At 46.6% G+C, this 22,864-nt stretch overlaps 1 protein-coding gene and 1 long non-coding RNA gene across 2 annotated transcripts in view; one reads left to right on the top strand and one right to left on the bottom strand.

The window, feature by feature from the left end:
- The window catches only part of FAM13A (family with sequence similarity 13 member A), a 197,712-nt gene extending 193,904 nt beyond the window's left edge, over window positions 1–3,808 (bottom strand). The window contains exon 1 of the mRNA XM_074993622.1: window positions 3,596–3,808. The gene's annotated coding sequence lies outside the window, so the exon portion shown is untranslated. The remainder of the gene's footprint in view (window positions 1–3,595) is intronic.
- The window catches only part of LOC142012797 (uncharacterized), a 42,077-nt gene extending 23,485 nt beyond the window's left edge, over window positions 1–18,592 (top strand). The window contains exon 3 of the long non-coding RNA XR_012645469.1: window positions 13,845–18,592. This is a non-coding gene — a long non-coding RNA (uncharacterized LOC142012797). The remainder of the gene's footprint in view (window positions 1–13,844) is intronic.
- The last annotated feature ends 4,272 nt before the right edge of the window (window positions 18,593–22,864 follow it).

The following is a 22,864-nucleotide window of genomic DNA, read 5'->3' as shown; positions in this document are numbered from 1 at the left end:
GAGCCCACATGGCCAATTCGTGTGTGGCACACTATGGATTCATATCATTGCTTGCAACAAACTAAACTTCCATTTTCACAAGTGCTAACACAGTAAGGGGGTGGGGAGAGGGTGCAGGAAACATGCTACCTGAAACTGACAGAAGTCAAGCATCCACAGAATTCCAGGCTGCAACACTGCGAAGGGAGAGAGAGTTCCCTTCTCTGCCTAGTTCTCTTTCATTCAGGCTTGTACCAGCTTGCTTTTCAGCAAGTGTCATAAATGACTCATCTATAGATGAAATTCAGAGCCACATTTTCAAAGCAGCTCACCTTCCATCAGGCACCAAAATGAGTGCCCAGAAGCGCATTCAAAGTGCTGAGCGCTGTTGAATATTCAGCACTTTTGGAACCCCAATTCACAAGAGCACTTTTGCATGTGCTTAAGTCCATTTCTATTCAGAACAGCACTTTGACATGTGCTTAACCATAAGCACCTGCTTACAGTTCTGTCAGTAGTACCTGCTGCTTTCTGTGATTGGGACCTAGGTGCCTAAGCAGAGATTGTGCTTCTTTGAAAACCTGACCTTTGGCGGTGGGCTGGGTCATCTGAGCTACACTGTAGCCCTAGCTCAAAATAAGTTACAGGTCAGGGTCGATCTTCTGGAGTTCTAGTTTGCATATCTGGTAGTCAGGTACCTGGGGTCAGCAGCTGACCCCTGTACCTTCTACTACGGTGGGGAGTAAGGGAGGTTAATGGGAGAAACATTCCCCTCAATCTTCCTCACTAAAGACAATCAGTAAGTCAATTTCAGATACCTCGATTCCAGCTATGCAATTGCCATAGCTGGAACTGCATATCTGAAATCAACTTCCTCTACTAGCATGGACCTGACCTAAAGTACTTTTCACCAAAATCACACAGAGCTGTGTCTTAACTTTCAGCTATCTGAAAAATACCTTTTAAAAAGTTTTTTTCTCCCTGCTATGTTCTACTGTAGAAGTTTCTAACTAGAAATTTTGTTCCCTCTTGGTAGCCGAACTATTAGTTTAGCTCTTCCGACATCACCATTTCATTCATTTTCCAGTCATTGTAGAGTCTTCCTATTTAAATAGGACCTTATATTTCCAAAGTTAAAAAATAAATTTACACAGGGGAAACCAGATAACATGTCCCAGACTGGGACTGGACAGCAGCCTTTGGGAAAAAGACTGTCGAAGTGGACCACCAGAGTGATGGGTTTAACCCATGAACCCAAGATAAATAACAAGTGCTTCAATAAAAGGCTCTCTTAAACCCATCTATCAGAGTGGATAACAAAGCAGCAATGGTGAAGAGTATAATACTGTATTCCCCAAGGAGAAGCTCCTGGGTGACTTGTTTTCCCACTCCCAGCAGTTAGTGTAGCACGGGTCAGGACCAAAACTATTAGAAGGGACATTCGCTGAATCAACAGCTCCAAGGATCAGTTAGGATTTCTGGCATTGGAGAAGTAAGGCAGACACAGAAACTGATGATCTTAACTGAAGTTAATATCCTTACCTAAGAAATGTTCAATAATTTGCCAAGACTCAAAATCGGTGATGAACAAAAAAATCAGTAGCAATCTTCCCTATCACACAGAGCCACAAAATAATCCCTGTATGACATCCGAGCTTTGTTTTAGGATATTTCTTTGTAGCACTGCATCAAACTAATGTTGTAAAGTCACCACGATGCAATGTAGCAACTAAAACATTGCAAATTAATGTCATGTTCCACCAGGATTACCTTTGGCTTCTATATTACCATTTGGTACAATATTTCTCACTTCTTCTTCCCTACCCCACTTCCTAGGCATAAAATGTGTTAGGCAGTGAAAAAGAATACTCCTGAATGGAAAATATTTGGGTGACCACTGCTCTGACCCCAACAACAACCAGCACATGAAGGGCTCTGATCAGAAAAATGATTTCACAAGAGACATATGCAGGGCCTTCAGGAGCCACAAGCTAAGCATCAGTGGCAAAGATGCATGACCACAAGTCATGCCAAGCCAGCTTTAATCACATACCAGTTTCCTGGAGCACGCAACTGTACCACCACATTAATGCCTGCAAAAGCCGTTACTCAATGGCTTTTGAAATAACTCTGTTGTAATCCAGAGGGCATACTTGGCACAGCTTGATGTACAGATCTGAATTATCTGCTTTCTAATTAGAGGTAATAACAAGCACATGATGCAACAACACTCAAGAGTGTACTCTAGCTCCAAAATTATTTGTCCATGCACATAAATCTAAATGTCAGGTGATGAGCCAACACTCCCCACAGGAGAAAAACAGTTGGAGAATTATTTGTTCAAAGGAACTTCTGCACATCTCTCCCCATATAATTCCCCTCTTCCACAATACATAATATCCCATTGGTTGAAAGTGACTTATTATTCATGGTTTCCACTGTGACAGCAGTCCATATGGGTAAAGAGCCTGATGATTCTCTGCTAATGCTGTGGACAGCTGCAGTAAGAAAGCAGCTACTGATGACCACTCTAAGAACTTCCCAACTACAGTACCAATTCCTTCCTTTAAAAATGTATGTTCTCCTCTTCCCAACCCCAGTGGGGTGGGAGGCATGTACATCCCTGGATATCACCAGGTAGAACTGCAAGAAAAAAGATCAACTCAGATACTGTGGTGATTAGTACAGTGATTAGCAGGACTCTGGAGGGAGATCAAGGGAACTGAACAGGACAAGAAACCTCAGGAGTGCAGAAAGCACAGGAAATGCACAGACAGACCTAATTTGTCAGTTTCCTCTCAGTGCGCTCTGGCTGGCACCATTAGTCCGGCCTACTGGACCCACACCATGAAAAAAGCTTGAGTGACCAGATTAGGGGCTTCAGTCCCTTACAGCTCTAGCTGAGGCTCACGGGGGCCTTGCTCAGGGTTTCTGCCCCCTTCCCTGCCCCATCTCCAGCTCGGTCACTGATTTTTTTTTGGGGGGAGGCAAATTACCAGGACCCCTTCTTTAATCTGTCTGGTGACTACCAGCTAGGAGGCCCCAGCTGAGATGTGACTCTCCCGCACTACCTGAGGCGGAGTTGGCGGCGGGTTCAGGCGTGTTCTTGCTCGCTCTCCTGCACTGAGCGGGCTCAGGGGGGTTCCCACTGGCTCTCCCATACTGCCTGGGTGCAGAGCGGGCTATGGGCTCGGCCGCGTGCCCGCGGGCCTTCCCGCACTGGGTGGGGGCGTGGCGTGTTGCGGCGCGGGGGAGCATGCACTGCTTTTGCCCTCTGTGACCTCACTTCTCGGAGTCCCGGCTGGGCCAGGGGCAGGTCCCCACTGGTGCCCCAGGCCGCCCTTCCGCTGCCCACTCTGCCTTCTCAGGCAGCACAAGCCGGGCTCCCGCGCAGGTGGGGGACGGAAACGCCCCCCCTCCCAGCAGCCCCCCCACGCTCAATTGCTGCTGCAGCCCAGGGCTATGCGGCAAGGCTCCCGGTCACAGGGGCTGGGGCACGGCCACCCCCGTTCCCCGCCGCTGCGGGCTCCGCCTCCGCCAATCCCTGTTGCTATGCACTAGCTAAGGGGCCGAGCCCCGCCACGGCCCCAGCGCTCCAGCCTCCGCCTTCCTGTACCTGCGCGCACCGGGGGACGCCGCCGCCGCCCCGGCGGTGCTCCAGGCGCCTCCCAGCCTAACGTGGCACCTTCCTTCACCTCGCCCGCCTCATTGCTCGCAGCCCGGGGTGGCGTCGTGCTCCAGGGACCCCCGCCCCCCTGGCTACACCAGGACTGGGAAGGCAGAGGCGCCTCCTGGCTCTGTTTGTAAACACACTCCACGTGCACGCTGCCTCCCCGCGATTCACCATTGCCTTACGGCGGAGCCACCGCCCTTCTCCCTGCGCTGGGATAGGGCGCTACGCCGAGCGCTTGCGGAGGCGCCGCCTGAGGCCACCAGCCAAGCAGGCGGGAGTGGGTAGGTGGATCCACAGCGCCCCCTCGGCTGCCTCGCGCCTGCCGACACAACGTTCTATCCGAGCCCCGCTCGGCTGCCTAGCGCCTGCCGACACAACGTTCCATCCGCTTCATGCAGTAAGCACACGGGGCGATAGCCTGCCCAAAACAAGTTAATTGCCTTCCAGCGCCTGCTTGGCTCTAGCAAGGGGGCAGAGGGAAGCATAAACGCTGGCCTGGGCTTGCTCTCCTATCCAAGTTCGTGCCATTCACTGAGTAGCCAGCTGCATTTCTCTGCCCCTGCGTGCTCACAGCTGGAAGAGGTGCAGCTATGCAGTAATGTTGCTATTCTCCTACAGTCACACACAGCTCAACTGGCAGCAATGCTACCCCAGTGCTCAATGCATGGCAACTAGGGAAGGTACAGCAGGGTTGAACCAGCTTTCCCAAGCCACCCTGGAAAACAGGTATTTGGCCTGCCAGCAGGGCTCCTGTGGAACTAAGGAACTGCAAGGGAAACTGACTCCATAACTAGTTCTAACCCAACCCCACTAGACTTACAGTAGGGGTGCAGATACCATGGAATGTGACCTAGTTTTCACACAGTCTGTCCTCAGTAATGAATTGATGATGCATGACCCCAGCCACCCCAGGCTGAAATGAGTGAAGCGTAGAATCTCACTTGCGAGTGCCCGGGCACAGTGAAGGCATTCCGTGTGTGATGCCCTTTCTTAGCCCAGCCATGGGGAAAAAGTGGGTAACTGATAAGTGACATTCTCTAGAGAATAATAGGGGCCCTTATATAGAAGAGGGAGTGGAGGATACCCTACCATCATAGAATGCCAGAACTGGAAGGGGCCTCAAGAGGTCATCAGGCCCTGGCCCCTGCCCTCACAGTAGGACCAAGCACTATCTGTATCATCCCTATTAGCTATTTATCCAACCAGTCTGCTGGCCATGGCAAGGCAGGTAATAAACTGACAGTCCTTTCTCTACCCCTACTTTACTTTTCGTACATTCATGGTTACTGATGCCCCTGATCCTTCCCTACCTCATTACATTGCTCTTCTCACTCTCTCTCAGCGGTTACTCCATAACGAGTAGGACGTCTTCATGTCACCCACCTATTTGTAAGTCCATTTATGGCTGATCGGCCTGCTTGTGGAGCCGCAGATCTTATCGCAGAAGAGGCAACTCTTAGTAGTTGCTGGAGAGGTAAGGAACAGTTTTTCATGCTCTTCTTCTCTGCCTCTCTTCATCTACGCTGTGGTGGGACCCCTCAAATTGTGCCATCCCTCATGGATAACCATTCTCCATTGAAGACAGTCTTGGGCAAGGTTCTCCCAAATGTCAACACTGATGCTGCACTTCTCCAGGTGTACCTTCAGCATGTCCTTATATTGCTTCTGCTGGCCCCCAATGCTCCTCTCTCTTTCTTCCAATTTGGAAAACAATCTGTTTTGGAAGGCACTGATCAGACATCTGACCCACATTACCAGTCCAACAAAATTGTTGATTAATGATAATGGCTTCAGTGCTGGTCATGTTAGACTCTTCCAGGAAACTTGCGTGTGCATGCCTATCCTCCCAAGAGATATTTAGATTCTCTTGAGGTAACACTGATGATATTGTTCAAGTGCCTTCAAATGATGCTTGTATGTTGTACAAGTTTCATATGCATATAGTAGTGTTGGAAAAACCCCTGTACAGTATACAAAGAACTTTGTCTTGGGATAGATGTCCTAGTTCTCAAAGACCCTTTGTCTCATGTGGGTGAAAGCACATCTTGCACAGCTCAGAAGATGCTGGATTTCTGCATCAATGTTGACTTTAGTGGAAAGATGACTTCCAAGGTATGGGAAGTGCTCCACATTTTCCAGCTGTTCTCCATTAACTTCAACAGAAGGTGCATGAGATTGTCCCGTTGGTGAAGGTTGGTGGAGCATCTTGGTCTTTTTGATAGTCAGTGTGAGGCCAAGATTCTGATATGCTTCAGTGAAGACATTTAAGATGGTCTGAAGGGCAGTGGGAGAAAAAGCAACAATCATATTATCATCCACATCTGGGAGCTCCATAATCAAAGCTTTGGAGGTCTTGCTTTTAGCTTTCAGTCTCCTGAGATTCAAAAACTTCCTGTTCATTCTATAGACAATCTTCACACCATCTGGAAGCTTGCCATCAATGAGGTGAAGGGTCATGGCGATGAAGACGCAGAACAGTGATGGGGCAATGATGCAGCCTTGTTTGACTCCCGTTTTGACCTAAAAGGGGTCGCTTTGGGATACCCTGTTGCTCAATACTGTGGCAGTCATATTTTCATGAAGCAGCCTTAAAATGCTAATGAATTTTTTGGGGCAGCCAATCTTTGAGAGGATGGTCCACAGGGTACTATGATTCACTGAGTCAAATGCTTTGATCGGGTCAATGAAACTGATATATAAGGCTTGGTTGTGTTCATGACATTTTTCTTGCAGTTACCAGGCAGTGAAGATCATGTCTGATGTTCCCCAGAATGGTTGGAAGCCACACAAATTCTGGTAGAATTTCTTATGAGAGTGACAGGAGTCAGTTTGCGAGGATTTGAGCAAAGATTTTCCTTGCTGTTGCCAGGAGGGAGATGCCACAATAATTTCCACAATCCGACTTATCACCTTTCTTGAAAAGACGTATGATCAGTGTGTGTCTGAAATCTTGTGGCATCTGTTCCCTATCCTAGATCTTGAGAGTCAGGAAGTGGAGCTATGGCCCACCTTCTTTGAAGACTTTGGTGGGGATTCCATGTAGTCCGGTGGCCTTGTTGCACTTCAGCGCTTTGATGACAGCTTGGACCTCACTCAGGGTAGGAAGTGTTGCATGATTGTCTCTAGGCGGCTCCTGAGAGATTTGGTCAAGGGATTGTAAGAACAAGGTGGAGGGGTGGTTCAAGAGCTCATTATATTGCTCCCTCCAGTGAGAATCAATGACTTAATTGTCTTTCAAGAGCTTAGGTACCATCCTTTGATCTCAGAGGATTGATTCCCTGGTTTCTCAGTCCATAAACATCTTTGGTAGCATTGACGAAACCTCTTGTATTGTTGATGTCTGCGAGATGCTGGAGTTCTCATGCCCTCTCAGTCCACCACTGGTTTTTCAGAGTCCTTGTTTTATGTTGGACTTCCGCTTTGGCCTTGGCATGTGCTTCTCTTTTTGTCAAAGGGACTTCCAGATAGGGCTCCAAACAAAGCTGCCGACAATACACCATGAAAATGTGGAAGATCATTGGTGTCAATTGAAAAATGCTGTCATTGGAGCTTGTTGAGAAACCATTGGCTACCAGTCCAGGAAGCATCAGGACTGGTTTGATGAGAATTACGTGGAAATTGAACGCTTGATTGAGGCAAAAAGAAGGCCTTTAGGTCCTGTCAACGAGACATCAGTTGCTCCCCTCAACTAACAACAGAATAGATCAGAGCCCAGATTCTCACAAGTATTTAGATTCATAATTTCAATTACAACAAGAAGTCCTGTGGCACCTTATAGACTAACAGATATTTTGGAGCATAAGCTTTTGTGGGTTTATGTACCAAAATATCTGTTAGTCTAAAAGGTGCCACAGGACTTCTTGTTGTTTTTGAAGATACAGGTTAACTGATAATTTCCATTGCCAGTCTGGGCCCTTGAAAGTAGCCGCTGTGCCAATTCTTCACCATACTCATTCTCTTTCATATTATTTTCCTTTCCCCAGCTCTTTCTGATTGATGCATTTTAGGCTGTGAACCTAGTGCAGTAGGGATTGTTTTCTTATATTTGTGCAGCCCCAAACCCTGTTGGAGTCTTTGGATACTTGTCTAATAAATATTTCTTACTACCCTACCTAATAAGAGCAACAGAGGTACATGTGTATACCAGCTTGGTAATTCTGACACTCCTTAATAGCACGTAGAATGCCAAAGAACAAATAATCCCAAACAGTGGAATCAGACAAGAAGCACATACTGTTTGCTGATGGTTTTGGAACTGTTTTGACAAAGGTTGGAACAACAATCGCACCTGTCACCATTTTGCTGATCTAAAGCACCTGTAGTGAACAGGAACACACCTGAATTTCATCTTAACCTAAACACAGTAATTTTCCATTCCATAGGCTTTATGAAAATATGCTTATGATAGGAGTGTCGTTATGTGAGGTATTGTTTAAGCAAGACAGTCCCTGTGTGATGTCATTAGTAAGGTTATGATTTACTTCATGTGATTATCCTCTTTGTATGTGCGCATCACTTCTCTGTCTAATGTTAGAACTATGGACTGTAGATTTACATTATCAGTATGTTCATGCCAGATGACTCCTGCTACCTGCCCTTCAAGATAACAGTGAAAAAGCCAGACAGTGCAGAGGCAATGGACAGTAAGAGAGCCTTGTTTTCCTGGGAACAGGCAGGCCAGCCACTGAAGAATAGCTACAGAGGCTCTACAGTGGTGTGAACATGTCATTAATACTGGAACCCAGGTGGAATTCTGTATTTTCCCATTGAGAGGTGGGCAATAGTACAAAGGTTTTCCTCTCTATGGAAATTCTATGCAGGTTGAAAATCCCCTGTCCAGCAATCTCTCATCCGGCAGCATCCCTTCTCTGGCAGGACAATGGATGTTACTGGACCAGAGAGTACCTGGATCACAGAGCTCCAGCTGTACCTGGCATAGCAGAGCCCTGCTGCTGGCAAGGAGCCCTGCTGGCAGCCTGCTCTGGAGAGCCCCAAAGGCAGCCCCAGGGCAGGCAGCCAGGTTGGGGAGCCAAATGACAGAGAATGAGCTGGGCTTGGGGAGCCACATGGTGGGGAGCCCCTGTCAGGAGCCCTGCTGGTTGGGAGCAGGGGGTGTGGAGCCAGGTGGTGGCAACCCATCCAGCCAATAGCACCGCAACTGTAAGGACCCTGGGTAGGTGTGGAGAGCCCTACAGTGGAAAACACCTGCAGCCCTACACCTGAATCTTACTTACAGAAAAAAATAAAAATAAAATAAAGGCAGGCAAGAAAGCGCATCTCTAGTTCTTGTTGCAAAGAAAAGATTGGAAAATCCAACATTTTCCCCGCAACAAGGGCTAGAGACTAACTTTAAAAAAATCAAGGAAGAAAACTAAGATCTGCGTGTAGGGTCTAGGGATATAAGAAAAAAAATGGAGGCTTACAATAAAAACAACAACAAACCCATCACAACATTGTAAGACTGTCGATACTTACTGCTTAAGTTAGCCTGTAAACCAGGTAACTTTGCACACAAAAGATCCAATCAGTGCATGCAAATTCAAGATCTGCTGGCACAAATATAACCATTATTGAAAATTAGTTGAAGCTGATTGTGGATGTGGTTATATTTGCCACCCTCATTAAGTTACCTTTCCATTCAACTTTGCTTGACTGACAGCAGTAAAATGTCCCCTGATAAATACAGTTATTGAAGGGTCAATACAGGACTAGACCTTCTCCCAAAATCTTTTTGTTTTATTATAAAACTATCAGAACATTTTTGAAAACTAAACAGAAATTTGTCCTTGTTTTTATTTTGATTCAGGCAAAAACAAGAAATCAAAACAAACAAACAAGCCATTCATATACTGTGCCAGCAGTGTGCTAATACATGGAAATCAGAAAGTAAAACAGGCTAGAAACCGGTTAGCCGATCTCTAAGGGTCCAGCAGCAGAGAAATGAATAAGGCAGTGCAAACGTTGAAGGTTAAACCAGATCTTTAAATGTGTTCAGTTTTAGTAATCTAGGGCATATGATTAAGTTACATTGTCTCACTCCAATTTTATATCAAACGATTGAAGAGGAACTTGATCCCACCCCATTCAAACGCAACCTGTTTCGGAGGGGTGGGGTATTGAGGGAGAGATCATTGTTTTTAATCTTAGGCCAGAGGCCAGCAACCCCCAGCACAGATACCAAGAACAGCAAGTGAGCTGATTTTCATTGGCACATGAGGCAGAAGCTCAGGCCCACCCCACCTCCTCCATGCAGCCGAGTGCTTTGTGGATTAACCAAAGACCAGCTAATGCTACCAACCACCATGTAAACAGTAAAGTTCTGCATCTTAATTTGTTTATTAATGAAGCTGTTGTCATTAGGACTGTTAGTGACTTTACAAAGTATCACCAGCACTCAGACCATGCAGAGAGGTCAAAAGATCAAGTTTTGGCTCTCTGCCTCCAAAAAGGTTGCAGAGCCCTGTCTTAGCCGTGTTCACCCACTGTGGTGATGAATACTAGTGTAAAGCAAAGAGAGGAGGCATACTACTTTGTTCTTAATTAACCATGTGATGGACTAGAATGCTGTTGTTCAGCAGGGTGATTTTTTCCTTGAGCTATCTTTTAAACCCTCACTTCATTGCTTATATTCAATATTTCAGTTAATATAAATACTAGTTGGAGGCAACAAACTCTTACATGTGGCAACTTTGATGAAAATATTAAATAGCTTGAAAAGTCAGTCTTGATTTGTCAGACTACAAGTTAATCAATTCAGGAAAGCTTCCACACATAAAAAGTAAAAAATGAGTGGCATCATCTAGGAGGCATTGTTTCGACAGCACTACATATCCAACCATGTATAAGTCTGCTATTTGACATCTTGCTTCCAGGAAACGTTGAGGATAATCAAATAGGCAAATAATATAGGGAAGTAAGAAGAGACCAGACCAGACCAATTTTATTTTTGTACCAGGAAAGATAATGAACGAATAATTAAGGAATCCACTTGCAATTATCTAGAAGATAAGGTAGTAAGTAACAGTCAGCATGGATTTGTCAAAACCAGATAGCTTTCTTTGCCAGGATAACAAGCCTTGTAGATAAAGGAAAGGGGAATCAGTAGATATTGTATATCTAGACCTTAGTAAGGCAGCTGATAATCTCACATGACCTTCTCATTAAAAATATAGGCAAATATAACCTAGATGGAGCTACTATAAAGTGGGTGCATAACTAGTTGGATAAAAGTTCCCAGCGAGTAGCTATCAATGAATCAGTGTCATACTGGAAGGGCATAACAAGCGGGTTCTGCAGGTATCAGTTCTGGGTCCAGTTCTGGTCAGCATCTTCATGAATGACATCGGTAGTGGCATAGAGAACACACAACGTTTGCAGATGATCTCAAACTAGGAGAGGTTGCAAGTGTTTTGGAGGATGGGACTATAATTTAAAATGATCTGGACAAACTGGGGAAATGGTCTGAGGTGCACTAAACTCTTTCATATCCAGCAGTCTCGGGACTGGGAGGTTGCTGGATATTAAAAAATGTCACTTAAGAGAGAGGTGGCTGCGGGATCCTTGGCAGGGGGCAGGGGACCCCGGCAGCCCTGTGGCTGGGAGCTGGCTGAGGTGCAGAGTCCGGCTGGCAGTTCCAGCCCCAGGGACCTGGCCAGAGCACCAGGTTCGAGGCAAAACTGGCAGCCCAGTGGCTGGGAGAAGTCTGCCGGGGTGGGGGCGGTGTGGGGCTCTGCTGTGGCATGGTGAAATGCCAGCATGTGGGGCTCTGCTGGTGGCCCAGGGATCTGCTGGCAGCCCCGGGCTCCGCCATGGCGCTGGCAAACGCCAGCGCATGGGGATCTGCCGGCAGTCTGGGCTCTGCCACGGTGCAGGGCTGTGCCGGCAGCCCAGGTTGCAGGGCTGTGCCAGCAGCCTTGGACTCTGCTGGCACGTGAGGCTGCGCTGGGACGTGGGGCTCTGCTGGCAGCTGCGGCACAGGGGAACCTGGTGGCCCTGGGGGGGAACTCCACGGGGAGTGGAGCTCCACCAGCAGCTGAGTGGGGAGATCAGAGCTCCGCCAGGGCAAGGGAAACTCCATCAGCTCCAGCCCTGAGAAGCAGGGGCAGAGCCGGCAGGGGCTGGTGCTGATTAATTGAGAGTTCTGGTTTAACAAATAGCGGATAAGGAGGAGTTTACTGTAAACAGGATGAGATTCAATAAGGAGAAATGCAAAGTACTTCACTTCGGCAGCAATAAATCCGTTGCACATATACAAAAGGGGAAATGACAGCCCAGGAATGAGTAAAGCTGAAAGGGATGTAGGGGTCATAAATGATCACAAGCTAAATACGAGTCAACAGCATGAGACTATTGCAAAAAGGCAAACATTTGGGGCTGTGCGAGCAGGCATGTTGTAAGCAAGACATGAGAAATAACAGTTCTGTTCTACTCTGTGCTGATTAGGCCTCAGTTAGAATATTGTGTCCTGTTCTGGGCACCATGTTTCAGGAAAGAGATGAACAAATTGGAGAGGGTCCAGAGAAGAGCAAGACAAAGGGCTGAGGTTCTAGAAAACATGACCTCTGAGGGAACGTTGAAAGAATTGGAACTGTTTTGTCTGGAAAAGAGAAGACAAAGGGGACATGATAACAGCTTCCAAGTACCTAAAAGGGTGTTACAAGGAGGAAGGAGAATAATTGTTCTCTGTAACTTCTGACAGAACAAGCAGTAATGGGCTTAATTAGAAGCGATCAATACAGGGATTACAGAGGGGGGTCAACAGACATGTTTCCCTGCTCCGTCCATGGTTCACCCTCACCCATTGCTTCCCGTATAGGCATTCCCCCATCCCCTGCAGCAGTGCAGCCTAGGGTAGCATGCTGCTTTTGCACTGTGCTGCTCCATGGGAGACCCTGCGCTCACTGGAAGCAGAGTGGTGATGGTGGCAAGTGTGGGGCCAGGGTGGAAGTGATGGGGGGAGGTGAATATGCTGGGGGTGCATGTGGCCCCCTGTGCACCCCCAGTGGAGTTACATTGCAGCAAGGGAGGGTTAGGTTAGAGATTAGGAAAAACGTCCTGACTGTCAGGGAGGTTACTCGCAGGAATAAGTTGCCCAGGGAGGCTGTGGAATCTCCATCATTGGAGATTTTTAAGAGCAGGTGAGACAAACATCTGTCAGGGACAGAGGGGCCAAAAGATGTGCAGGGTCCCAGGGCAGGGTGATGGGGTGTGTGTGTTGGGGGGAAGAGGGGTCAACTTCACTCTCCCAGAAGGGATGGGGCCTCAGGCAGAACAGAAGGGATTGGGGCAGCCAGTCCTCTGCACTGCCTGGACTGTACCATGTCCCCTCGCCAGCTCTCTGGGCTGTCCTGAGCATGCAGCATAGGGCTCCAGTGGCAATTTAAAGGGCGTCAGGTGCTGGCCGCTGCTGTTGCTGCAGTAATGGGGGCAGCAGCTGGGAGTCCTTGGCCCTTTTGAATCACCAGGCCCTGGGGCACTTGCCCTTTTGCTGCCCCTGTTGGGCCTGGCAGGAGATGGCCTAGAAGGTGCTTGGTGCTGCCATGTGTGCACAGGACTGGATTTGGTGACCTCTCAAGATCCCATCCAGTCCGATGTTTCCATGGAATACAGGTACTTAAACCTTGTATTCCAATTAATATTGCATAAACTGGGCTAGAGAGCTCATACTGCAGATCCATCCAGAGTACGATTTAATGACTGGACTCCTACCGAGCACTAGGTCAGGCCTACAGTGGTGAGCAAGCTAATTAGTGAAGGTGGCACAGGCTGATGTAGAAATAAAGCTTTAGTAGGACACTTGCCAAGAGTGCAAAGACACTGAATTAGCTCACGGGTGGATGAGAGAATACATGGTGCAAAAATGAAAACAAACATGTAAGTCATGCCAAAGTTCCATCAAAAATAGCAAGGGATGACCCTAGCACCAGGATATAATGTGTAATGTGGTGGTTCCCAACCGTTTCACTAGTGCAGACCCCTAGACACCCCCCAAACTGCTCGTGGACCCCCGTCAAAGCCAGATCTAGCCCATATGTAAAATGAAAAAAGGAATCCCCAACATAGATTTTTGGACGGCAATTAATAACGTTATTGGAAGATATTTAGTTTAAAAATAATAATTGATTGTAATTTTGCAATTTATTGAAGACTTATTTTCTATGATAATTTTTCTTTATCTTTTATTTTTGTCCAGGGACCCCCTGCAATACCCTCATGGACCCCTAGAGCTCTGTGGAACCCAAGATGGGAACTACTGCTGGAACAAGTTACTTACCGTTTCCAAGTTAACAGCTACTTCTATTTTATCTCCTCTGTATTTTCCCTCTTTCATACTCAGCACTAATTGCCAATTTAGCAAGGCAGCCTGGAGATGTCACAGGGCAAATCTGATGTATAGCAGTCTAATGCAGAGAGGTTTTTAGACTGGACTGTCCCATCATGACCGTATTGTAACTACAGTATTACTGTTACATACAGAGGCAAACTTCAAAAGAAGATAAAGTGTCTCAGATTACCCAGTTTAGTTTTAGCTGTCTGAAAGGAGAACAAAAATAATAGCCTGTATTTATGGATACAAAATTCTGCACATGGAGGTTTTTCTCCTCCTGATGTTACTGTAATTCTGACAAAGAATAGTCACAAGGCAATATCATATAAAACTGGCTACATTGGACAGATGTTCTCAGTGAAGGGAAGGAGTGTTTCAGATGCAACCTTCTGAAAATAAGTTCCGTGAGGAATTCAAGCTTGTGCTTCTAAACAAACAAAATCTTGCTTTTGTGGACACTAAAGATAACAGCTGCCACATCAAATAAGTTCCCGAGCGGGAGAATGCCTCTAGGGAGTCATCCTCACACGTAGAATGCCAATTGCTAACTTGTCTGACTGACGTTAATCTACAATTCAAAGTAAAAGTTTTGTTCTCTGGAGGGAATTTAAAGTGTTATCAACATTTTAAACAACATTAGGAAATTATCCTTTAAGATACATATGTAGCAAATGAAACAAGCTAACCAAGCGCATGTGGAACCTCCATCACTGGAGATATTTAAGAGCAGGTTAGATAGACACCTAACATCGGGGATGTTTTAGATGGTGCTTGGTCTTGCTGAGCAGGCAGGAAGCTGGACTCGATGACCTCTCAAGGTCCCTTCCAGTCTAGTGTTCTATGATTCTATGTCAGAAATTTCTAGCATGCTGCCCCTGGCATGCTCGGTATTGACAGCGGTGTCCACTTGGGGCTGAGGAGACAGAGCCGGTGTTCCACCATCACTAGTCCATTGTGCAACAGGAGCAAAAGTTGGGCTGGACAGGGGAGTCCAAACCCATTCCTCTCAGCTGGTGTTATCTTCCTGGGGAGGTGCCTCATGAGACCCTGGACTGGAGGAATTTTTTGAGTATCAAAAAGATGAAGTGGTAACTTGATTGTGGTTAATAAGTATCTTCAAGAGAAAAAAATACCCTGGGAGAGGAAAAAAAGGCAGTGTGAGTGTCTTTAATCTAGCATCAGAGGGTAGCTGTGTTAGTTAGTATCCACGCAAATGAAAAGTCCTGTGGCACCTTACAGACTAACAGATTTTTTGGAGCATAAGCTTTCATGGGCAAAGACCCACTTCACCAGATGCTCCAAAAAAATCTTAATCTATCAGGTGCCACAGGACTTCTCATTGTTTTTTTTAATCTGGCAGAGAAAGACATGGCAAGAACCCACGTCTGGAAGCTGAAGCCAGACAAATATAAATCAGAAATGAGGCACATGTATAATGATCAGATTGTTACAACCACCACAAAAACGTTCAGTAGGTTTCTGTGCCAGACCCAAAACCTGTGTTCTTGGCTTTTGGCATAGAGCTGAGGCAGTGTGCCTGCACCTGAGGAGTGCAGCTATCTTGGCAGAAGGGACTATCTGGACCTATTGGCCTTGGAATAGTGGCAGCTCTCCTAAGCCTCCCTAGCAGCTGTTACATGGTCTGAGTTCCACCAAAGCTGTAGACTCTCTCTATGTTGCTTTTTCCCACTTCAGGGAACGAGCATGTAACAGTATAAACAAGTACAGCCTGAACCTTACAAAGGGATGTCACACGTTACTTGCACAGAAGATACAAGAAACACACACACAGATTTCTAGAACAAAACAACAAAGTCTGCCTGTAAATCACTTCTTCCAATGTCCTCACCACTTCAAAAGCCAATGACTGACAATGGTCAGTCCTTTCTGGGATCCCAGACCCTTCCCACACTCCTTTTCTCCTTGGCCTTCAGCCTCTGGTCAAGATCTTGTCTCACCCACACCTCCACGGAGCTCTCCTTAGATTGTTTGGGTCTCTCAGTAGAAGTCCTCCTCACACAGAAAGTGTGTGTCTTTTGAACATCACCACCTTTCACTACTTTGTTCCTTTCATTTCCTGGGGATTTTCCATTCCTATCCCACTCGCAAAGTACAACCTGGGAAAATCAGCTTCTGTTAAGTTAGCCAGTAACTTTAGCATATTCGCGGTTCTACTAGGGCATGTTAATATTTTGATTGTCCGCTCCTAGCATCTGCCACGCAGGGTATGAGAGATACAAGACCAGTCTTCGCTAATCAATGACTGTTTCAACTTTGTTTTGTGTCATTATACATGAATGGTCGGTGTTGGCGATGGACTTTATAAAAATCAATCAGAATTCTGAGGTTTTACATAGATTCCCTGAAACTATCCCAGAGGCAGACCAACCCCTAGAATAAACTACCATGGTAAGTGGTGGATTTTTCCACAGGATATGCGTTAGTCAAAGACAAGCTGTTAGGCTCAGTACAGGGGTAACTGGGTGAAATTCTGTGGCCTGCATTATATACAGAAGAGGGTCATGAAGAACCTTTCTGGCTTTAAAAATCTATGCCGGGGTCAGCAGCCCCTGGCCTGTGTGCCAAGAGTGGCACGCAAGCTGATTTTCATTGGCATGCAGGCTGGAGCTCAGGCCCACCCCACCTCTCCATGCAGTTCGGAGCTTGTCCAAAGCCTCACCGCCTGTGAATTAACAAAACACCAGCTAATGTTACCAACCACCACCCACGTTGTAAAGCTCTTCATCTTTATTTATTTATTAATGAAGCTGTTGTAAGTAGGACTATTAGTGACTCTAAAAAGTATCACTGGCACTTGGAGTGTACATAGAGGTCAAAAGGTCAAATTTCAGCACTTCACCTCAGCAAGGTTGCTGACTCTTGATCTATGCTCTTCCTGTGAAGAGACTCTCAAATTTTAGAGCTATTCCCTCCTCCTCGCTTCTGGAACATAAGCCCAACTTCTAAGTGGTTAGTCCATCCCTATTCATATCAGTGGAAGTTCTGAGCAGGCTCTTCAACACTCAGACCTCAGTCAATTCTGATCTAAAGCACAGGGCACATTTTCAAGGGAGGAGCAATAATTGTGCATTCATAATCAGCATTATCTTCACGTGCATATTCAGTGAATGAGTGCATGAGAGAACAATTAATTAGTTAAGGAGCTGTGTTGAGAACGCAGACCTCTGTTCCAGTCCTGATTTTGCTGTGCCACGTTAGCTGGGGTAAATCACTTAACTTTTCAGTGCCTCGGTTTCCACATTAGTTTTGAGACTTTTGAATGAAATGTGCTCTATGAAGGCCCACTTCTGCAAACCCATATTCAGACCAATTGAAGCAAAGGGCTCACTTGCATGATATATTATTCATGTGACTAAGGGTTGCAGGTCTAGGTCCTATGTGCAAAATTTATTCCCATCTTTGAAAATATATATCTATCCTTCCTCATGCACACAGGGCTGTTTTATTGAGCAGTTCCTTCGATAGCTGGTGGCAAAGCCTGGGAGGACGGTGGAGAGGATGCATGACTCCTTTGTGGCAAACAGCTCTGCTCCTTGTGACTTCCTTGTGCACTAATATGCAGTCTGGCATGGGCAGAAGGGTGAGGCTGGTGGAGCTCCATTATACAGCCCCCCAGTACATTGCACAAAGATTATGTGGAGCAATGTGACATCAGCTGTTAGATGTCTCATGGTGGTAGTCATTATGAACCAACATTAGAAAAGCAGTGTGCTCAGAGTAGTGACTTTGTCAGGCCTGTTAGGAGTTGTTGGCTAATGAACCCTTTGCCAGCTACCATCAATGGGCCTCTGTCATAAATGCACTCTAGAAGGAGCTATTTAAACTTAACTGCATCAAAATAAGAAAGGGACTTGGGTAATACTGTGGACAGGTCAGTAAAGAGCACTACTCAAACTGCAGCTCCGGTCCTCCTTCTCCTATGGAAATACATACAAACCTTGGAGGCACAAGGCTACATAAACCTGTTTAACTTATTTCAATGAAGTTTGTTCAGGGTATTGCAAGAAATTGCAGAGACCACTATTAGAGACAACATACTGAAGCAGAAGGACTTCGGGTGTGACACAGTATGACAATTACGTCCCAGTTCTAGACATGTTGCATTCTGGTTTTGGAAATACCCTTTTTTTCCCTTTGCTTAGACAGAGTTTGCTCCAGCTAAGTTTTGAACAACATCTTTGAAACGTAATGGCCTCAGAGAAGAATAATCAATCTGTCAGGGTAAGGGGAAGAAAGGGAACAGAAAGCCTCTAACACAGGGATTCCCAGCCTATGGGTTGGGACCCAAACATGGGTTGTGATTAGATTTGTTAAGGGTCGCCTGAAGCTTGGAGCTGAACATGGGTCTTAAAGAAGCCATTTTTACTTCCTTAACACTGCCACATCTAGCAGCTCTATGAATACAGAAGCAATTACGCGTTATAAAGACAGCTTCTCCACCTTTGGTATTCAAAGTCATCCCAAGCCAGGCGTTTAATAGACTTCTGCAGTAAGGAATTTCTCTCCCTCCTCCCTTCCCCTCTTTTGCCCCCGCCCCCCACCCCGCTTCTGTTCTATATAGTAGATTTGTCAGTTTTCATTTTTTGTGTGCATCTCCCCCAGCCTCTGAGTGTGACTCACCCAACACCTCCAACCTCTGAGTGTGACCCTTCCAGTCCCCCCCAGCCCCTGAGTGTGACCCCTAGCCCCTGCATGTGACTCTCCAGCCCTCCAACCCTCCCAGCCCTTGAGTGTAACTCCCTTTGGCCCCTCCAGCCTCTGAGTTTGGAGTTTACGCTGGGGCAGATGGGGGGAGCTGTTTAGGGACGAGGGTCTTTCCCCCACCACAATTTAGATCAACTATAATAAATATAATAAAGCGTTATTATTTTGTTATTAATGCATTTTCCTTTTTTTCCTCTGAAATAACTACTATGAATAAACAAACATGAGCAGCCACAATTTTATATTCTTGCCTCAGGCACAAAAGTAGCTAGTTACAGCACTGTTCCCTCCCCCCGCCCACCTGTTTTTGAATTGCTTTGGGTCACCAAGTCTTCCTGAATTGTCAAAATGGGTTCCCGTCTGGAAAAGGTTGGGAACTGCTGCTTTGACAAACATACCGAGACTCAACTGCAGAGTTGCCAGCAACCTTGTGGGGGCAATGAAAACAATTTTATGAACACACAGTGTTGTGCCCATGACTGAGCCTACTTCAATGATTCAACCACTGAAGATGTACTACATGGCAAGAAAACAGACAAGCAGGTGCATTATTACTCAGCAATGACATGCTGTCCAGTGATAAATGGCAATGTTATTGTAAAAGTGATTCATGATATATGAACCTGGCCCAGATTTTCTAAGTCAGGCACACTTTATGTATGCACTTGGCAGGATTTAGCCTGCTTAAGGATTTTTAGGCGGCACATGAGACAACCCATGTAGAAATATGAAATGATGAGCATGTGTACTTGTATCCAGTTTGTTTATGTTAAGTACAAATATCATATGGACTTACTCTCCAACCCCCATGTTCCAAACACACACCATAAAGCCCCAGGCTAGGTGCTGGAAAAACTCCGCCATGAAGCCTCTAGGGGCTCCATGCCAGTCCCAAGCCTGGATAAAGGAGGAGGGTTGGTCAGATGAGTGTTGATATGCTGATAATAAAAGAACAAACATGAATGAAATCTGATGCCAGTATGACTAACTGATAAAAGATGCCGACTCGAACATTGCCCAGATAAACAAGGTCTGCGCTAGCAATCAAACGATCAGGCTTGGATCGATAAGTTGGCTACCGAAAGAAAATTACAACTAACATATACACTATCAATCAGAATGTGGACTATCCAAATGCTGCAGGCAACTGGAAAGTTAGAGCTGCTTTGAAAGGAGATGGAGAGATGCTGATGCGATATACTTGGATTGGCAGAGATGCATTGGACGGCATTGGAAGATGTGTGGTTGCGAAGTCATTTGGTCAGGGAACGAAATGAAGCATGAGGCAGGAGTCGGATTCCTTCTCAGCAGAAGAGCTAGAGGAGCACTGTTAGGATACAAGCCGGTGAGTGCAAGAATGATGGCAGCGAGATTTGAAAGCAAAACCATTCAACATCTCGGTCTTTCAGGTGTAAGCACCCATGTTGGACAGCACAGAGGAAGAGATCAAGCTATTCTATAAAGACTTGACAAAGGTGCTGGAGGAGGTGCTCAAGAGAGATGTGTTGATCATCAGAGGAGATTGGAATGCAAAGGTCAGAACAGGTAATGGAGGTTGGGAGAGAGTCACAGGAAAGTTTGGATATGGAGAAAGAAACGAGATGAGAAACTATTAGACTTTGCTACAGAGCACGATATGGTGATCTGGAACATGAGATTCCAACAAAAGGACTGTAGGAAGTGGATATGGCGCTCGAACAACAGGAAGTCCAAGAACTTGATAGATATGATGTTGATAAGAAGATGGGTAACATCAGTACAGCAGTGCTGAACCTTCCAAGGAGCTGATATGGACTCGGACCACAATGATTGCAAACATCAAGATGACACTCAAGAGAAAGCGTTGGACACAGTTCAAGAAATGAAGAGACATGATGAGGCTAGGTGAGAAAGAAATAGGGAATGCGTACAAAGCAGCACTCTAAGAGAGGAACAGGAATGCAGGCACAGAGAAAGACGTAGATAAGAGAGTTGAAGGGATAGCCATGGCGATAGAAGAGGCCGTTGAGCAGACAGTTCTGGAAGAAAAGAAGATCAATAAGAAGCGGATTACACAGGAGACACTGAAGTTGGTCCAAGAGAAGAGAGTGCTGAAGATCAGAAGAGCTGTTTCCGAGTGGGCAGAACAGCAATGAAGTAAGTAAAGAGGACAGAATGGATAAGGTGAAATGGTTAGAGGAGCAGCGTGAAGATAGAGAGATATGAAGTGCCCACCCTAGGTTACCTATGCACACACTGTCTGGAGAGGAGGGTCCCTCAGGTGTGTGGACACTGCTACTATTGTTCCCTGTCTGTTTGTGACCTACACTAGTCAGTCACCTCAGGGCAGCACAGCCCAATGGCCACGGTCTATGGAGCATCCCCTTGGATTCCAGGCACCACAGCCCAAATGCCCAGTACAAAGGGGCTGTCACTAGGAGGAGGAGGTGTGGCAGCAGACTCAGAAGGGAGGCCCAGCCCACACAACTCCACCAGGCCCTGACCCAGGTCTCTGGCAGAGGTGGAGTTGTCATCGCTAGCTCAAGTGGGGAATGCTGCCAAACATGCCAACTGCAGTCGCGTGGGAGATATCACTCATTCACTCTCCCTGGGTTGTTTCCTGTTGTCTCTGGTGGTGGGGTGCTCTGTGAGGCTTCAGGATCTCAGGCTCTGCAATGCCAGTCACGCCCCAGGCCTCCACCATCTTTGGAGGCTCATTCCAGTCTCCTGGGTCTTTGGCTGTCCCTGTCAGAATCTGTGACTGGTCCACCTCTGGAGTTCCTGCTGCAGGACCTTCTCCTCTGGCATCCAGCCTGGACTGAGCTGACTTACTCCCTTTTGTGCTGGCCCAGGATTTGGAGCAAGACCAGTGCACGTGGGGGAAGGACTTCTTCTACCTACTGTATTAACCCTTTCAGGCCTACTGTGGCATGTGCACACCCCTTCACAGGTGGTCATCACTAGATGGCATAGTGGCACGAAGTCTTATGAGTTCTTTTTCTTAGCACATGTAGAGATTGTTAGTCTCTGGAAGATCTGTTTCGTGTCCATGTTTTTGTTTTGCAGTTATACTTTAAGGCTACGTCTACACGAGAGGAATTTTCTGGCAAAACGGGGCTTTTATCGGAAAAACCCGCAGAGTGTCCACATGCAAAATGTGCTTTGGTGATTGTCTGTTGACAAAACTCAGCACATCCGCTGGTAGCCTGATACCTCTCTGCACTCAGGTGTAACACCTGTCTGGACAGGTTCCCATAGACAAAACAACCGTGTAGATGCTCTGGGGCCCTTTTGTCTACAGAGAGAACTTCCAGTTCCCTGGGCAGCCCTATTTCAGAGCTTCCAGTCAGCCATTCTGTCGAGAGTGGGACCACTCGCTGTCACCCGAGCAGATAGCTCTTCTGGTCTGCTTTTGTGTGTAAACGCCGCAATCTGTCGACGGAAGTTTTGCTGGGAAATCCCTTCCAATAGTCACTCCTGTCGATGAATGCTTCTCGCATAGAGGTAGCCTGAGTGTGACTGTGGCAGGCTGAGTGACTTCTACTCTTCACTTTATTCTCTACACCTGGAAGCAGTTTGAGACAGAATAGCTTCATGAAGATTGGGCATTGGTACATGGGCTGAAATTTGCCCATGTGCTGTTTATATTTGCCTTTGGGTCAGGACTGATAAGTACAACAAAGTACACTGAGGCTATACCCAAAGGCCACATCCCTGATTTCTCTCATGCCCCCACCCTCAGAAGTTGACCTGCAAGGCCCTTGGAGCACCACTGGTGTCAGCAGCCAGACTCTGATGTCAGAGCAAGGATGACATTTTGGGAGGGCAGAGGGGCTACAGCCTTGCACATTGGGACGCTAATTGCTCTTCCCCTTCCAGCCCCCGGGGAGAGGAAGGTGCACAAGCTGTGTGCTTTTCCCTCACTCCTTGATAAGGAGGGGAAGGGAAAGAACAGCAAGCAGTGCCCTAGTACTTGTGGACTTAGACTCCCTGAATTAGTGCCCTTGTGTCAGACAGAACAACACCGCACTGCAACAGTGCTAAAATAGTGACATCAGAAAAAAACGTTGCTGCTTTTGTGGAGCCTGCCTGGGTAAAGCCACGTGTTACAGTGGCACAGGCGTACAGGTGCAGTCTGTTGCTGTAAGGTCCCATGCGTAACTGCTGTATGCTGACATGAT

This window comes from Carettochelys insculpta, chromosome 4 (assembly GCF_033958435.1).
Source record: "Carettochelys insculpta isolate YL-2023 chromosome 4, ASM3395843v1, whole genome shotgun sequence".
In the NCBI taxonomy this organism is placed as follows: Eukaryota; Metazoa; Chordata; order Testudines; family Carettochelyidae; genus Carettochelys; species Carettochelys insculpta.
The sequence above is the reverse complement of the archived record's forward strand: the minus strand, read 5'-3'. Positions and strand labels throughout refer to the sequence as shown.